The sequence below is a fragment of the Hippoglossus stenolepis genome, chromosome 17 (assembly GCF_022539355.2).
Source record: "Hippoglossus stenolepis isolate QCI-W04-F060 chromosome 17, HSTE1.2, whole genome shotgun sequence".
In the NCBI taxonomy this organism is placed as follows: domain Eukaryota; kingdom Metazoa; phylum Chordata; class Actinopteri; order Pleuronectiformes; family Pleuronectidae; genus Hippoglossus; species Hippoglossus stenolepis.
Window position 1 is genome coordinate 1,465,346 of NC_061499.1, and position 16,377 is coordinate 1,481,722.

Sequence of the window (16,377 nt, forward strand, 5' to 3'; positions counted from 1 at the left end):
CTGCAGCAGCATCACCCCCACATCCCTCACCTCTGGGCGACCCACTTATTTCCCCTCTTTCATGTCGCCGGGCCGAGCGACGCCTTGTTTACTGCTCACACGCTGCTGCCTCGTGTGAACTGCAGCTCGACATACGGAGACGTTCCACCATATGGTCGTGTTGTGCTGTTTGTCCGAGTGACGGCTGCTGAGGCTCCTCGCTCTCGTCTCCTCGCTCTCGTCTCCTCGCTCTCGTCTCCTCGCTCTCGTCTCCTCCTCCTGGACGACTGCACGCGCCACACTTAACAAGACTTAACCCAGGTCAGCGCCTGCAGATGTTTCCTGCTTTTCAGTTTTCTGTCCTGACGTCTCCAGTGTGTGTGTCTGTCTGTCTGTGTGTCTGTGTGTGTTTAATTGTGTTCACGTGCAGCCATACGTCTTCGTCACGGACTTTTCTATCTAATGTCACAGACGTTTTGATGAAGGACAAAATATTCACACTCTAAAATCTTGATATTGGTCAAACTCCAGATTCTTTATTTCAAAGGGTCACACGTGGGTCAGACATCAGGGGTCAAAGTTCACTCAAGTTGAACTCGTAGGAAACTCGACCTCACCACAGGAAGTGAATGGTTTATGATTTATTTACAGTATGATTGACCTCCAGCCTGTTGAAAACCACAGACTGTAAATACAGACGGACGACAGAAAGATGGCTCACAAGGGTGAAGCTAAATCATCCTGATCGCCCCCTGGTGGCTGGCCCCATGTTAGCAGATGGGACATGGGACCACAGGTCAACATGATCAGAACTCTTGTTCACGTGTGAGAAGAAAATATTCAAGAGATTCGTAGAAGAGATTTAAGATTTGAAGAAGCTGAATTCAAAACTTTTTCAGATCTGCAGATTCTCGGTCGTCACACGACATCATTTTGGAGATTTCACTGGACGGCGTCTGTACCTTTGCCTAGTGTGTGTGTGTGTGCGTGCGCGTGTGCATGTGCGTGTGTGTGCGCTCATGTGTGAGGGTGACGCACTCTCTGCTGGCCAGAGGACACTTTGACTCATCCCTGTCTGTTGACTGTACTGAGGTCTGGCAGGTCGACCACTGAGAGCAACAAACACCCCCTTACTCCTTCCTTCCCTCCTGCCCCGGAGGAAGTGATGTAAAGGCTGAACACGATGAAGAGGAGGAGAAAACAACAGGAACGGAGACAAAGACGTTGTTTCTTTGATTCCTGAAGTAACGTCCTTGAAACATTTCAGAATTTGTTCCATTATCTGTATAAATATATGGAAACTGAGGAGATCAAAGAGTAAAGACAAACTGAAACTGAACCTTTTTCCTTTCAGATTCAACAGGTTTCAGATTTGACCAGTTTTCGTAATGTATCACGTCTATATTCCTCCTCTCGTCCTCTTCCAAACCTCGCAGCGTGCGAGCGTTGAAGCGGACGCCATCTTGCCTTTGTCCTACATTCTGCCGCCTTGACGCTCATCCGTTCATACATGTTACTATAGAAACCAACGCTGGTGCCGAAGCAGACTCTGGAAAATGCCCAGAGAAAGTTTCCCATGCTGCCGCGGAATCAGACTCAGAACTGCCGGAGGCGGCGCACAGCTGCTTCACTTCAGAAACACCCTCAGCGTCTTCATGCAGCTTCATGAGAGGAAGCAGAGCCGGGACTTCGTCTGAGGAACAAATATCAGAAAGACCGATGCTCGAAAAATGACCAAACACGACTCGACGAGTTTCAGTGACGGGAGCAAAGACGTCTGATCGAATCTCGGATACAAGAGAAGAGAACCTGACGCCTGCTCTGACATCACGGTGAAGTCGTGACTCAGCTGAACGACCTCGAGCCGAGTTCACTGGGTTGTTTTCGGTCGTTGGATTTATTTCCTCTCATTAAAGATATTTACAGAAGTTTATGATTCTGACGTGAGCTCCTGGTTCGTCACTGTTACGGACGTTCTCAGAAATGTTGGAGGCCGTGGGAAAGGACTTTCTGTTGAATGATGAGGATCATTTCAATTAGGTTTGTTTGGGCCAATTTTCCCTCATTTGATCAGGCTAGTGTTCCCCTTCACTTCCAGTCTTTATGCTAAGCTAAGCTAATCTCCTTGATGAACGTACATATTGTAAATTGGAATTGATAAAACACGTAGAGCTAATTCTGCCAGAGTGAAGATTACCACCGTTAAAACAAAGAAACCGTAAAAAGCTTAATAGATGGTTTAGGAATATGTGTTCAGGGCAGAACGTCCATCAAGTCCAAGATGGAGACTCGGACGCGCTGACATCATTTTGATTCTTTCTCCCTCATTCAGAGTCCAGAATCCCTCCTGAGAAATAGACTGATTTCCTGTCCTGAGGCGAGAGTGTGTGTGTGTGGGGGGGGGCAGAGAAAAGAAATCAGGTGTCCACTAATGCGGTCGGCTGCCTGAGACCCGGGAGTTTGACCTTCCTCGTCTAATCAGAACAGTGCCTCCTCATCCTCGGCTGTCGGTCGGCCTGAATCCCCCAGGGAATCATTAAAGGTTCATTTCTTCGAGAAGCACCTCACATGCCGCTGCCCCCTCTGAATCATCTCTGCTCGACCACATCTTCCTCCTCCACATGCTCTAATTTTGCTCATGAACAAGCGTTTTCTCTTTTTTCAGCTTTCTGTTGTTGCCCTGCTCACAGAAGCATCTTGTTCGACATCGCTGCTGCGGATCTGGAAGCTCACTGAGCTGGTTTGTGTTCTGGAAGACGCTCTGAGACAAACTGATTCTTGTTCCTCACACTTTTATTACCTCTGACCCCTTCGTGTGCTCGGCTGGAAAAAAAGACAAAAAGCTGCTGATTGTGATCATTTCCTTTCATTTTGCTCCACATTCCAAAACCGATCTGATGAGATATTATTGAGACTCGTGTTTTGAGGGAATAGAGCTTTAGTTTCCCTGAATCTCGTGAAGCAGTCGAACCCCACGTTGTGTTTCCTCCTCTCAGACCCACAGACCGTTTCCTCAGAGCCGTCACTTTACCAGGTGATTTACTTTCTGACCCTCTCCCGGTCCTGAGTTCTGGGCAGTGACCGGAAGCACGAGGCTGCAGAGAGTCCGGTGACTCAGCCCCAGAGATACGATGAGGAGCTCGGACATCTGGAGGGAGCTCGGAGTAGAGCCGCTGACCGAGGGGGGTTCCTGGAAGGACACCCCGAGGTCGAACCAGAACTACAGGACCACACGTCCCATCTGGCCTGTGAACGCCTCGGGACATCTGAGGGACATCTGGAGCACCCGGCTGCCACCGGGACCTGACCTTGGATCAGCAGGAGAAGATGGATGGAGGTAATCAGAGAACCAAGGATTTCTGAGACAAGTATTCATTTCGTGCACAGCTCAGTGGTTTTCAGGCATTTACACACCTACATGTTCGATGTCAGACAAAACTCTGAGAAACCAAAAGGAACCAGATTCAGTGGAAACAATGGAACAAAGACGTGAAGCCTGGTTCACCTTCAAAGAGTTCTAATGGCTTTTAGTTTCCAGGTTCCCAGTCGAGCTCTGGTGACATCATCGTCTCCCTCGCGATCAGGAGGGTTTACGAGACCGTTTGAAAACACACACGTGCACAAAGAAAAGCAAGTAAATAATGAATTCAGTGTGCTGCACTCTATCGATCTGCAGTGGTGCATTGATTGCAAATCCAGTGAAGGTATTGATCTACTGATGCTTTCAGCTGAAGCCACATCCCTGCGTTACTCGTATTCTACCTGCAGGAAGCTCCTCTGGCTTTAAAATGACTTTAATCATGTGTTTCACCCGCTGAGCCGAGGATGTTCATGTGAAATACACATTACAGCCGATTACCAGTCGTCTTTGGTGAAGCAGCAGCTGGCAAACGGTTGGGAGATTTGTGCCAACTCTATTTCTGCAGAGACCAACATGTAGATTCTCCATCTGCGGTTTCTGCTGAACTTTGATCAAATATTCAACTGCGTGAAAACGGACCAAAAGTGCAGATTTAACCGGAGTCGACATGAATATTTATGTGAGTTCACTCTGGATCTTTGACTGTTGAAGATATTTGAAATAACAAAAGTAAAATCTACATTTGTGGACAGAAACCACTCAGGACAGAATCCATCAAACAGCTCAGGACACGGGACGTGGACAACATGGACCACGGAGGACACAGAGGTCATGACCTCAGTTTGGTCACGTTCTGTTTAACGTAAAGTTACGTTTTCATCTGCGTTTGTTTGTGTGTTCAGTTAACTAGCCTTTACATGTAGGTGCTGAACTTTCTTGAACATTGTGAGATAAGATGTTTATCTTGATGTTTATCCCCCAGTTACTCAGAGATTAATTCACGGAGCTGGATGAGAGAAACCAGGCGTATCTATGGGACTAATATCTATTAATATCTGATATTAGCTGCAGCCTGGTTGAATTTAAGACTGTTGGGAGATGTGTCATCTTCTGAACGTTCATAAAAATACTTATTTCCTACAGAAATACAATTGTTAATACCTGATTAATAATATGTGTAACTATAATAATCACTTTTGTAACAAATGAAGACAAAAAACCCAGCAGTGCTGACGGACTCATGATTCTACAGTAAGAAACATCCTGGCTTCTCCTGGTTGTAATTATTCAAGTGTAAAAGAAACTGTGGGACACGTTATGCCTTTAAATAAAGTATTCATTTGCATAAACATGAATAAATAAAGAGCTTAAAGTGAATCTATTTTCACGTCGGCCACAGAGGAACACTTATCACACGAGGAGGAAAACTGGACGTCTTACGTTGGATCAGAATATAAAGATTTGAGATGGAGTTTTGTCGTCCTGTGTTTCAACGTTTCACGAGACCAACACACGTCCACAGAACTATTCATGATAAATGATAAATACTGTGTTGTATTGAAATATGATCGTCCAATCAGTGACTTCCTGTCCACACACAACCCAGTTCCACCTCGAGGCCGAGACGCTCGACTCTGTTTACCGCCTGCTGACACGTGAGGGTTCGATTTGATCCGTTCTTTTTATCACCGAACCAACATGTCGGCTGCAGCTGGAGTGTGAACGCTCATCCGTGCATTTTACAGCCCTGGTGATTTCATTTCCCGGCATTTGGACTAAAATGATGCGTAATGTCTCGTGCAATAAATTAAACCGAACTATAAATCGCAGTTAATGCTGCGTCTGCAGGTTGGAGATGGTGCACGCCGCCCGGGGGGGGTGCACCAGAACTACCTTCTCTCTGCCGGGGAATAGAAACGGGGGCTGGAGGCAGAGAGCTGGAGAGATTAGCATTTTATATTTTCCGTCTTGTTGTTGGAGTCAGCAGTGAGTAATGGAGGCCGGAGCTGCAGCGGCTCGGCCAAGAACAGGGAACAAGCCTCTGCTAATTTCCTGGCAAAAAAAATCATAATTAACACGTTAGATGTAGAGGCCGCGGTTGTCAAGGTAACTGATGACACTGCATTATCACTTGGAGCTTCTGCATCCCCCCCCCCTGTCCTCCCGCTCGCCTCCCATTCATCAAGCAGCCATTCAACAGCTCCCACCATGGAGGGGGGGGGAGGGCAGCAGCCACCTAAACTCACATTAAACTGCTTTTTATTCACAGGAGAGAGTTCACACAATGTTTATTAGTCTGGTATTAATCTTGTAAAGACAATTACCATAATAGATGATTACACATCACAATGTGGAGTGGGAGGCCTGGGAAATAACACACTGCTGCACAAACTATACTTATACTGGTGTGTACTTTGTGTGTTTTCAAGGGGCCAGTACACCACAAATACTACAATCCTCATGATATAGCATTATCATGAAAACTGTCTGTTTAGACGCAGATGTAAACAGTATGTGATGTCATGTTTCTGCTCCTGAGCCTCCCTCTGTACACGTAAAGCTAAAGAGAACATACGAGTACTAGCTTCAGGTAATTGTACCTCATAGTTAATAGTACATTGTATTTCTGTTCCCTCTAAATCCGACACAACTATAAACACATTTACACGTAAGGAATATTAAAGTCCTCAAGAAAACAATGGCTTCGATTAAAGTATTTAACATAACGATTTGTATTTTTGCTACGACTGTAGAAACAGTACGATAAACAGGTTTATGATCGGAGCTAAAACACTAAAACAAAACGTGATCTGTTGGAAAACAAATCCTGGTGCTGAGATTAATAATCTGAAAACTGTGAAGTCAAATATAAAAGTATAAGTACAATGAAGTACAGAGAGAGGTGTGTACACAGACTGGATATAAAGATGGCCGACGCCTCTCTGCTTCCTCGTACTATCCGGAAATGAAGCCAAAATATCCCGGAAATACACATCGTCATCATTTTTGTATATATCATCAAATAACAAACCTGAAATATCAAATGCAACAAATTGGTGAGAAGTGTTAAAGGTTCAGTGTGTAGAGTTTAGTGACCTCTAGTGGTGAAGTGTCATGTTGCAGCTGAACACCCCTCACCTATACCTCAAGTATTTAAATATAAAGTATTTAAATATAAAGGGCCCATTCTAGGGTCAAGAAAAAACGAAAATTCCTACAATTTATTCATGACCATGTATATTCACTTCCTGCCGATAGATCGTTTCACCTGAATCGTACACACTGGACCTTTAAAGTATATAAAATAAAGTTTATATAAAGGACCGTACACAGCGCCACCTGTGGCTGAATGGAGAACTGCTAATACAAAATGATGTGTTGAGCTAATAAATAAAAAATAAAGACTAATGTCCCCTCGTGAATTCTGCAGCACATTCACGGTCAGGTGCGCGTGCATCGGGAATTTAGCGACGGCATTCGAACGCGTCTCGGCCAATCAGACGCGGGGACGGTGCGGGTCCGCCCCCTGATTGGTTGATCGCTTCCAGCACTTGAGGAATGCAAAGCGCTGTCGTCCAATCAGTGCGCGAGTTGGCCCCCCCGGAGCAGCAGCGGACCTGAGAGAGCGCAGCCTCAGTCCGAGCTGCGTTCCCGTTGCGTGATGAGACCGCACAAGTGACTCTCCGCGTGTTCAGATGAGCAACGGCTCTTTTTCTAACGCCGCTCGCTGGTTTTATACGAATCTTTCTCCGCGTTCTTCTTCTTCTTCTTCTTCTTCTTGTTTTTGTTTCGCACCGGAGACGAGCGACGGGCGACGCGTCACTGCGGCTGAATCCGTTTCCTCTTCCAGACGCGGAATTACAATGAAACATGTAGGAGACACGTTTCCCGTCACAACCGGAGAAACACGTTAGCACCGAGCTGCCGACGACCCACGAGACAACAGGTAAAACTCACCAACTCCTCTTCACACGCGCATTGCACACGTTTATCAGGGATGCGTAACAAATAGGAGCCAGAATAACGAGTCCGCGCGTGACACCCAACTCTTATTGATGCGTTTCTTCACGTGCGTAAAGATGGTGAATGGAAGCGGTCGCGTCATGTGTGTGAAAGTCGCACGAGAGGAAGATGTCAGTGAGTGTTGGATCAGGACGAGTCCGCGGCGTCGGTGCGCGTCAGGGCGCAGCGGCGGTGACGGCGCCTCATTGTTCCAGCTGTGCGCTCCGCTGACGGAGGAGAAACCGCTGGATTCACGCGCTGGATTCACGCGCTGGATTCACGCGCTGCTGTTTCTCCCCCTCGAAGGTGCAACACGGTGACGGAGGCTGCGTCCGTGCGATCTGCGGCTTCCTGCGTGCGGAGCTGCGTGAGACGCACCACAGGTCATTTCACTGCCTTGTGCTGCTGCTCTCTCGGTGCTGTGGATGCTGCAGTGTGTGTCTGTGTGCGTGTGTGTGTGCGTGTGTGTGTGTGGACATGCGAACAGGTTTCATCCTGACGCTGGACTCTCTCATCTGCAGATACATACATGCATCACGTATACAACACAACAGAGACACGCCTCGACACAATGCAACACAAACCCTCCCATTGTGTGTGTCACTGTGATGCAGCATCACTCACACATGCAGCTGCACCTACAAAACAGAGAGGGGGGGTGGTGATTGTGGGGTTTTGTGAGCATGCATGTGTTTGTGTGTGTGTGTGTGCAACATGAGAGTCATGCAGAAAAACACAGATCACACACACACACACACACACACACACACACACATGCGGCTGCGTCCTGCATGAGCAAATAATTGCCTCATGAATGCTAATGCATCGTGCTAATGCAGAAACACTGCAAACTAACTGCTCCCCTCACAGGTGCCTTACCTAACTCACTGTGTGTGTCGGTGTGTGTGTGTGTGTGTGAGTGTGTGTGTGTAGGAGTTCTGTGTAGGTGAGTGTTTGTGGATGATATCACCTTGCATATGGTTGCAGGGCTGCATGTGTGGTTGAGGATGTTTTCCGAGCTGCACACCTACATCTGCCTGTGAGGGAACATTGGAGCTTCCTGTCCTTCACAACGTGTCCCTCAGCGTCCAGGCCCTCTGGACACTTCACCTGCAGCCAAGTGACGAATCCAACACGTGAAGCTGCATCTGTAGAAATGAAAAAAAACATCCTCTGTCAACGCAACCTGCATTTGTGAGCTTTGTATCCAGATATTATGTGATTCAACAACATCAGGATCAGGAGATATGTGACCAGCGTGAACAGGCCCAGGTTGGAGGCAGGAACATGTTTGACGGATCAAAGTAGATCTGCAACGAATAATCCGTCAATTAATTAAAAAAGAGGAAAAACCACAGTTTAAAACCCAACGTTATTCCATTTTTACACATTTCACATGTCTCACATTTGACAGAGTGGAAACAGAAACAGCTTTTCTGCTCAATAACGACCAGAAGAATTAATTGATAATCAAGATACTAGACTTTAAATTGCCTTTTTATTGATACTTGATTCATTGATTTAACGTCTTGGCAGCAGGAAACGTTTCTGACTCTGATGGACGATATTGCAGCCAGTGGTTATTTTCATTATTGATTTATAGGTAATGGATGGATCCATCTGATAACTGTTAGTATTCTGGCCATAAGCAATTTATTGTAAAGTCTATAAATCACAATTTCCAAGATCCCAACATGATATTTTTAAATGCTGTCGTCTTATAAAACAACCAGTGACGTTAAAGAGAAAATCAGCTCATCATCGCTGTGGAGAAGCTGCTTGATACAGTTTCTGGAGGAATAATTGATAATTGATGTAAAAACCAATTGTTTAAAAACATGGTTTGAAATCACTTCATTATATTTCATCCAGAGATGTGTAGGAACATCTGTGGAGTTTAAGATAAGATGAAAATCCCTTTATTGATCTAGTTGAGCTTTGTTTAATTTAATTCACACAACTTATAGAAACAATAAATACAAAATACATAAATTAAAGTACATGTGGGGTGTCAGGGTTTATATGAAAACCAAACTCAAATGTAACAACATAATAAAAAGCAAAGCACACAGGTTATATCTCAGTGTAAAAGAGAATATGGATATTAATGTAATATTCGGTTATTACAGCAGCACAAATACAGAAGAAATGCAGGTAAAACAGAATAGAATCAAACTATATAAGAACAATTAAATACTGATGAGTAGTGCAACACAACAGAGAAATATTATATATAGTATCTGGTATAATGCAGTATATTAAATATATGTGTTGTGTGCCAAACTTTTAGCTAAAACGAATGATTACATGAGTTTAGATTTAATTTCTTATCATAAAAATCAGAGTGTGGCTGCAGCAAATGATTATTTTCATTACTAATGAATCTAGAAAGATTTATAGTTTATAGAAAAATGTCCGTCACAGCTTCCCACAGCTCATTAAATGTATAAAACTTACTTATTTATTCAAAAAGAGTCCGAAACCCAAAGATATAAAAATGTATAATCATATAAAAACAGAGAAAAGCAGCAAATCTTCAGTTGAGAGGCTGATTTAAAGGTTTGATTGTCAGAATTGTGCGTTTATTGAGTTTAAGGAGTTAAAGAGAGAGAGAGAGAGAGAGAGAGAGAGAGAGAGAGAGAGAGAGAGAGAGAGAGAGAGAGAGAGAGAGAGAGAGAGAGAGAGAGAGAGAGAGAGAGGAGAGAGAGAGAGAGAGAGAGAGAGAGAGAGAGAGAGAGAGAGAGAGAGAGAGAGAGAGAGAGAGAGAGAGAGAGGAGAGAGAGAGAGAGAGAGGAGAGAGAGAGAGAGAGGAGAGAGAGAGAGAGAGAGAGAGTGTGAGAGGAGAGAGAGAAGAGAGAGAGAGAGAGAGAGAGAGAGAGAGGAGAGAGAGAGCGAGAGGCGAGAGAGAGAGAGAGAGAGGGGAGAGAGAGAGAGAGAGAGAGAGGAAGAAGAGAGAGAGAAGAGAGAAGGGAGAGGGAGAGAGAGAGAGAGAGAGAGAGAGAGAAGAGAGAGAGAGAGAGAGAGAGGAGAGAGAGAGAGAGAGAGAGAGAGAGAGCATCGTGCACAGAGACCAGACTGCAGCGCTGCCACGGGACGTGTTGCGTTCGAGTGCGGGGCACAGCAGCGAGTAGAGATGCGTATAACCCCACAGCTGAGTGATCACACTTTGAAGCTGTTTGTGTGTCTGTGTACCCCCTCAGCCAAATCAACAAGTCCACGCCCACTCTCTGGGGGCCGATGCAAGGCATTGTGGGAAACGCAGGGATCCACTGAGTGGAGTGGAAGCAGATGAGAAAAGTCGGTGCAGCAAGTTGATGACAAAAGCGTTCCACATCACCGATGGGTGATATAATGGTGAAAGAGCGCCGGAGGGGGGGTGGTCCTGAAACTCTGGTGCATTCTGGGTGATAGCTGCAGAGTTACGTGTTTTGGAAAAGGGGAGAGTAGACAACGATGTGGAAGTTCCTTTGTTCCACGCCGGTTGCTCACTTACAGTAGCTGTGCTCGTTCTCAACACGGTGGAGGAGGCGGATCGTCTGCGGCTTCGCCATCCGTCACTGTCGTGGTGTGAGTCAGCTGTGATTGATCTCAGAGGTGGAGGTCAGGGTGTGAGACGGAGTTCACACGGAGACAAACCGCCGGATGCTGGAGGATTGTGACTGTGGCCTGCGGAGACTCTCAGGTGTTCGTGTAATCACCGGAGGAGAGAGAACAAGTGGCCGATGATCTGCACACAACAAACCCCGACAACACACACTGCACACTACACACTACACGCTACACACTACACACTACATGCTACACACTACACACTACATGCTACACACTACACACCACACACCACACACTACACAACTACACACTACACACTACACACTACATGCTACACACTACACACTACACGCTACACACTACACATCTGTAGCTGTGAATTCAAGATAATAACTTCCTTTATAAAGCACCTTTTCCCAACAGCTTCAGAAAGAGGACAAATAAAAACATCAACAAGTAAACAAGTAAAACATTTTATATTTAAAAAAATTGCAAAATTGCAAATAATATATAATCAATGCATTTTAAACAACATGAACATAATCAAATTATTTACAAGAATCAATTATTAATGAATGAACTCATTCGTTGTCAAAAAACATTTACATGTGTTAAAAAAGAAATCAACAGCACATGAACCACAATAAACATGAAAATAACAAATATAAATGTCATTAACTGTAAGTGTGGCAGGGTTATGTATATATATACATATATATATACTGTATATATACATATATATACTGTATATTGGCCTACATTCATGAGGAGGATCTATAGTCATTTAAAAATACTTTATTTATCACTTATATCTGCTCTTATAACTACACTTATCAAGTTATAGACCATTTACTAAAAGTCTATACAATAAAAATGCTAAATAAATGTGTAGTTGTGCAGTGACCCATTTGTGGCCCAGCAGACGTCTTCATTAAAAGTGTAATTGGTGAGATGTGTCTGACCTGGTTGGGCTCGGCGTTGGCTGTTCCCAGATCAGCTGGGAGCGGAGCCGCTGACCGTGGAGAAGAGCATGATGGGACAGGAAGTTATTTACAGTCAGTCACTTCCCTCATGCAGAGACAAAGTGGGACAGCGTCTATTATTCACTTTTCCTTTCACTTCCTGGAAGTTGAGTGACTCTCGAGGTTTGTATTTTTGGACGACCTCGCTAATGAATGGAAAACAGGATTATTTTAGTTTGAATATCTCAGGACACACAACATTCATCTCTATGTAGTTGAATCAGCGGCCGCTGCCACAACCGATATCCAGCAATCTCCAATAGGTGCTGTTGAAATATGAAGACAAATATTGATGCTTTCCTTTGTCTCACATGAACGTAAACTCAATATTTTCATTTTAAAGACAAAACACTGATCAGTTAATAGAAAAATCATGGAAAGATCAATTGATGGTGAAAACGCTGAAGAGTTATTTGAGATTAATTCACTGCATTTGCAAATAAAGCTCAACAAATGTTATCGATTGTTTATCAATTCAAATGCTCAACCAATCAGAAGTCAGTCGTACCCGTCAATCATGGCGCTTCACCACATTTTCATCAAATAACAAATTAAAACCAAACCATCTTGAATATTATTGCAACCAAGCACCAGGGGGCGATCAAGACACTGGTTTTGCTAACAATGGCGAACTTGGCCCTGTAAACGAAACGTTCATCTTGTCGTTGTACGAACATCAGTGTGATTAGAAACTTCTTAAAATCACAGAAACCAACTTTGGAAACATTTATTTTCCGTGTACTTTTACACTTCCTATACTCTAAATTCATTACCCGTACTGCAGCCAGCCCCCAGGGGGCGACAGAGACTCTTTGGCTTTACTTTTGGTGGAGCAGCCATGTTTATGTGCAGTTAATCAAAACCTAAAACATTTATTCAAGATGTACTTTTTTCAGTTTGGACCGTGTCCCATCCGTTAACATGGAGGAGGCGGGGTTTATAAGCAATACCGCATACGGCCACCAGGCTGCATGGGAAACTGCAGCACATACCATACAAAACAAAAACACCAGGACACATGTAACACAAACCAGGTTGTGTCTCATACATGTCTCAAACACGCAGCTGGACAGCAGTTGTGTGTTTTTGCGTGCGCACAGTCGTTGTGGATACATTTCACACAACTTTGATTGTCCTGAGTTCCCTGAGCAGACACTGGGCAGCTGTGACGGTTGTTTGTTGACTTCTCTCTCGCCGGCGTCTGAGCAAAGCCGAGCGGCCTCCAGCTCCGGCTATTTACCGAGCGGTTGCTCATCGGCCTGTAGCGGCGTACACCCGGCGCGTGGCGAGCTGGAAGTGCCCGTGGCTGGACCGACACCTCGCAGTTGGCTGTGAGGGAGGTGCAGCTCGATCCGTGAGGCGTCGCATCACCCACTTCCAACAGATGGGACCACATCCCACTGCTGCGCATGTACGGCAAAACACTATGTTTAATTTACGCCTTCTGAAGCTGTCACCGAGAAACATCACACCGCTGTTTCTGCGGGAAAGGGAATAATTAGCGCCTGGATCCGATTGACTAATTATACAGTTGATAATCTTTCTGAAAGAAATATTCCGAGTGGTTTTCGCAGCCCGGCGGTTTGGGGACGAGCGGAGGAACAAATCTGTGAGACGTCTCGCTGGTCCTGGTTCACTGTGGCTGTCACCGTGTGTTTCACAGCTACGATGAAACATATGCTGCAATAAATCCACGATAACATTTACATATCACATTATAACTGACACAAGCTGTGATTCAGCGTCTATTGATTCGACCTGTTGATTGATTCGACACGTACTCGTCATGTAGCTGCTTTGCAGACGCTGTCATTTCAGTTGTTGCTGTGTTTCTTCTTCTGCACATTATTCTCCATCCACCCAACGTTTCTGAACATTTTCAAACTCACTTGATATCAGCTTATTGAACAAATATTAAAATAAGATCCTGACGTTTCGTGAATAAATCCTGGTTCATGATGACATCTTGTGACTTTTATTTCACTTCTGTGGTGACGTCCAGTAAACGTTGGATAAGTTGAACCTCAGTTTAAAGTTGTGAAACCAGGTTGACTCTTTTTTTTTCCCACCGCCAAAACGAATGGATTAATCCTGGATGGTTATCGATGCAACGCTTTTCTCATTATGAATTTAATTTGGGTGGACGAGGGAACATATCGACCAATCAATCGATCCGCTGAACGGGCGTCTGCAGTCCTATAAATAACTCCACCATATTCAACTGGTTAAACTGTATCTTCTGTAGATTAACTCATCAATTAATCGACTCATGGTGTCAGCTCTGAAAGATACAGAGAGGCTTGTTACCGTGGACTCGTAACCAGTTTGGACTCGTTACCAGTTTGGGCCTCTTCAATTTTGTACATCTCCATTCAGCCCCACGTTGCCTGGAGTTCCCATAATGCCTTGTGAATCGAATAACTCCTGTCCCATTGAAAAGGAAACACATCGTGTTGTTGATGTGAAACTGGAAGAATACAAACATCTCACACGTAGAAGAAGCCGAGGAAGATGTCGATTTATAAATACAGGACGAGATTCGAGAGCTTTTGGTGAGAAGCCCCGACGCTGGTGTTTTATTCTCACATTCGCTCATTCTGACATTTCCTGGACGTTTTCCGAGGAGACCGGCCGGAGAAGTTGTGGAACATCTGGAACATGTCCGGAGTAACTGACTCAGACGCTTGTGTTCTCGCTCACAGCCCCTCTGGATGGTTTCAGGAAGATGAGCAGCCTCATGTCCGAAAGCAGCTTTAAACGTACTTATTTACGTTACTGTGTAAAATGATGTTTGATCGCGGCTCGACCCAGCGAACATCCGAGGACTCCACTGAAATAAATCGTTAGGACATTATGTGGCGTGGCCCTGATGAGAGCTAATGGAAGCCGCCTGTAATACTCCCCACTATCATCTGAAAACTAGGCTACATTAATGGATTTTTATTTTGAAACCCGTTTTATTCCACCACTGTGTCAGGACCAAGGGCAGTGCACTGACCTTTATGGACAGAGTTCACAGCAGCGCCGGCTCTGCCAGCTTCGCCCCAGTCCATATCCGAACACAGCCATACTGCTGCATGCCCTTATGCACTGGCACATTTCCCAGCATGCTCCAGAGAGGGAGGGAGGGAGCGGGGGAGAGACGAGCGAGAGAGATAGGGAAAAGATGGGAGAGGAATGAGAGTGATGTTGGGAAGAGGAGGCAGGTGGAAGAGGAGTGAGATGTGTGAGACGACGGCCGAGCTGACTAACGGCAGCATCGACCCGCTGACGCTTGTTTGTGTGACGTTGCAGAAAAACAGCGACACACAAAGAAAACAAAGATCCAGTGAATCCAGATGGTGGCGACGGAAACAGACGTATTTATTTCTTCTTCTTTCTGTTCCCTTTGTTTTTTGCACTTTCTCTCTTTTTCAACACTGCAGTATTCTGAGAGACGGCCCACGCAGCGAGAGGGAGGGAGGGAGGGAGTGAATGGATGAAGCCAGGAGGTGTGTGTGTGTGTGTGTGTGTGTGTGTGTGTGTGTGTGTGTGTGTGTGTGGGTGACAGGGGGTCTGCTGCACTAATTCACTGCCTGTCGGGGGCTTCTGTGTCTTTAAAGCTCACGTGTCCCTGTAAGAGGAAGTGAGGCAGCAGCGATATACAGGCTCATACACATGTACAGGCACATATGGTTTCTATGTAGCAGGGCCTGGATATACGTGTTCAAGACATTATATATAACACATTTACGTACGTACATTATATAAAATATGTCCAAACTCAGAGAAATCCACAGTTTTATTCAAGTTAACGCGACGTCTCATCTCGTTCGCCTGTTAATTGCGTCATATTCACATCTGCTCGACCGGTGATTTGTCCGTCGTATGATGAAGGAGAAATGAAGATGAACTCCAGATAATGTCCTAACATTTGGGTCCGGAGGTTGTCTTACAGATATGAAGAAGGCAACCGGAGATTCTCAGGAGCATTCGGATCCATCTCCGGCTGTTTGCAGGTCAAATATAAAGTGAAACGTCTTCTTCTAAGGTTCATTAAAGGTTCATGGCGTGTTCTGACACATGCTGTGGGCAGGAAGGCCGAGCAGCAGGCGTATAGGCAGCGACACAAATCCATAGGTGTGTGTAGGACACACAGCAAGACTCAGCATGACGACAGGAAAGGCAGGAAGATGGAGTAAGACAGACAGACACAGCCGCTCAGCCACAAGCTGCAGACGTACAGTAAAGAAGAAACCAGGAGGACATGGTTGATGGTTCCAGAAGAATCAAATCTCATGTTTTATTCTGCACATATCTGTAAACAGGGATATTAACTAGAACCACCGTAACACACTCAGTGCATCGGAGTCGAGTAAAGAACAAAATGTGGACAACAACTGTATCGATGAAGTTTAGACTTGTCCTTAGTGGTGTTTGACGTTACACAGAGACATTTCACATCTCAAGTCTTTGGCGTCT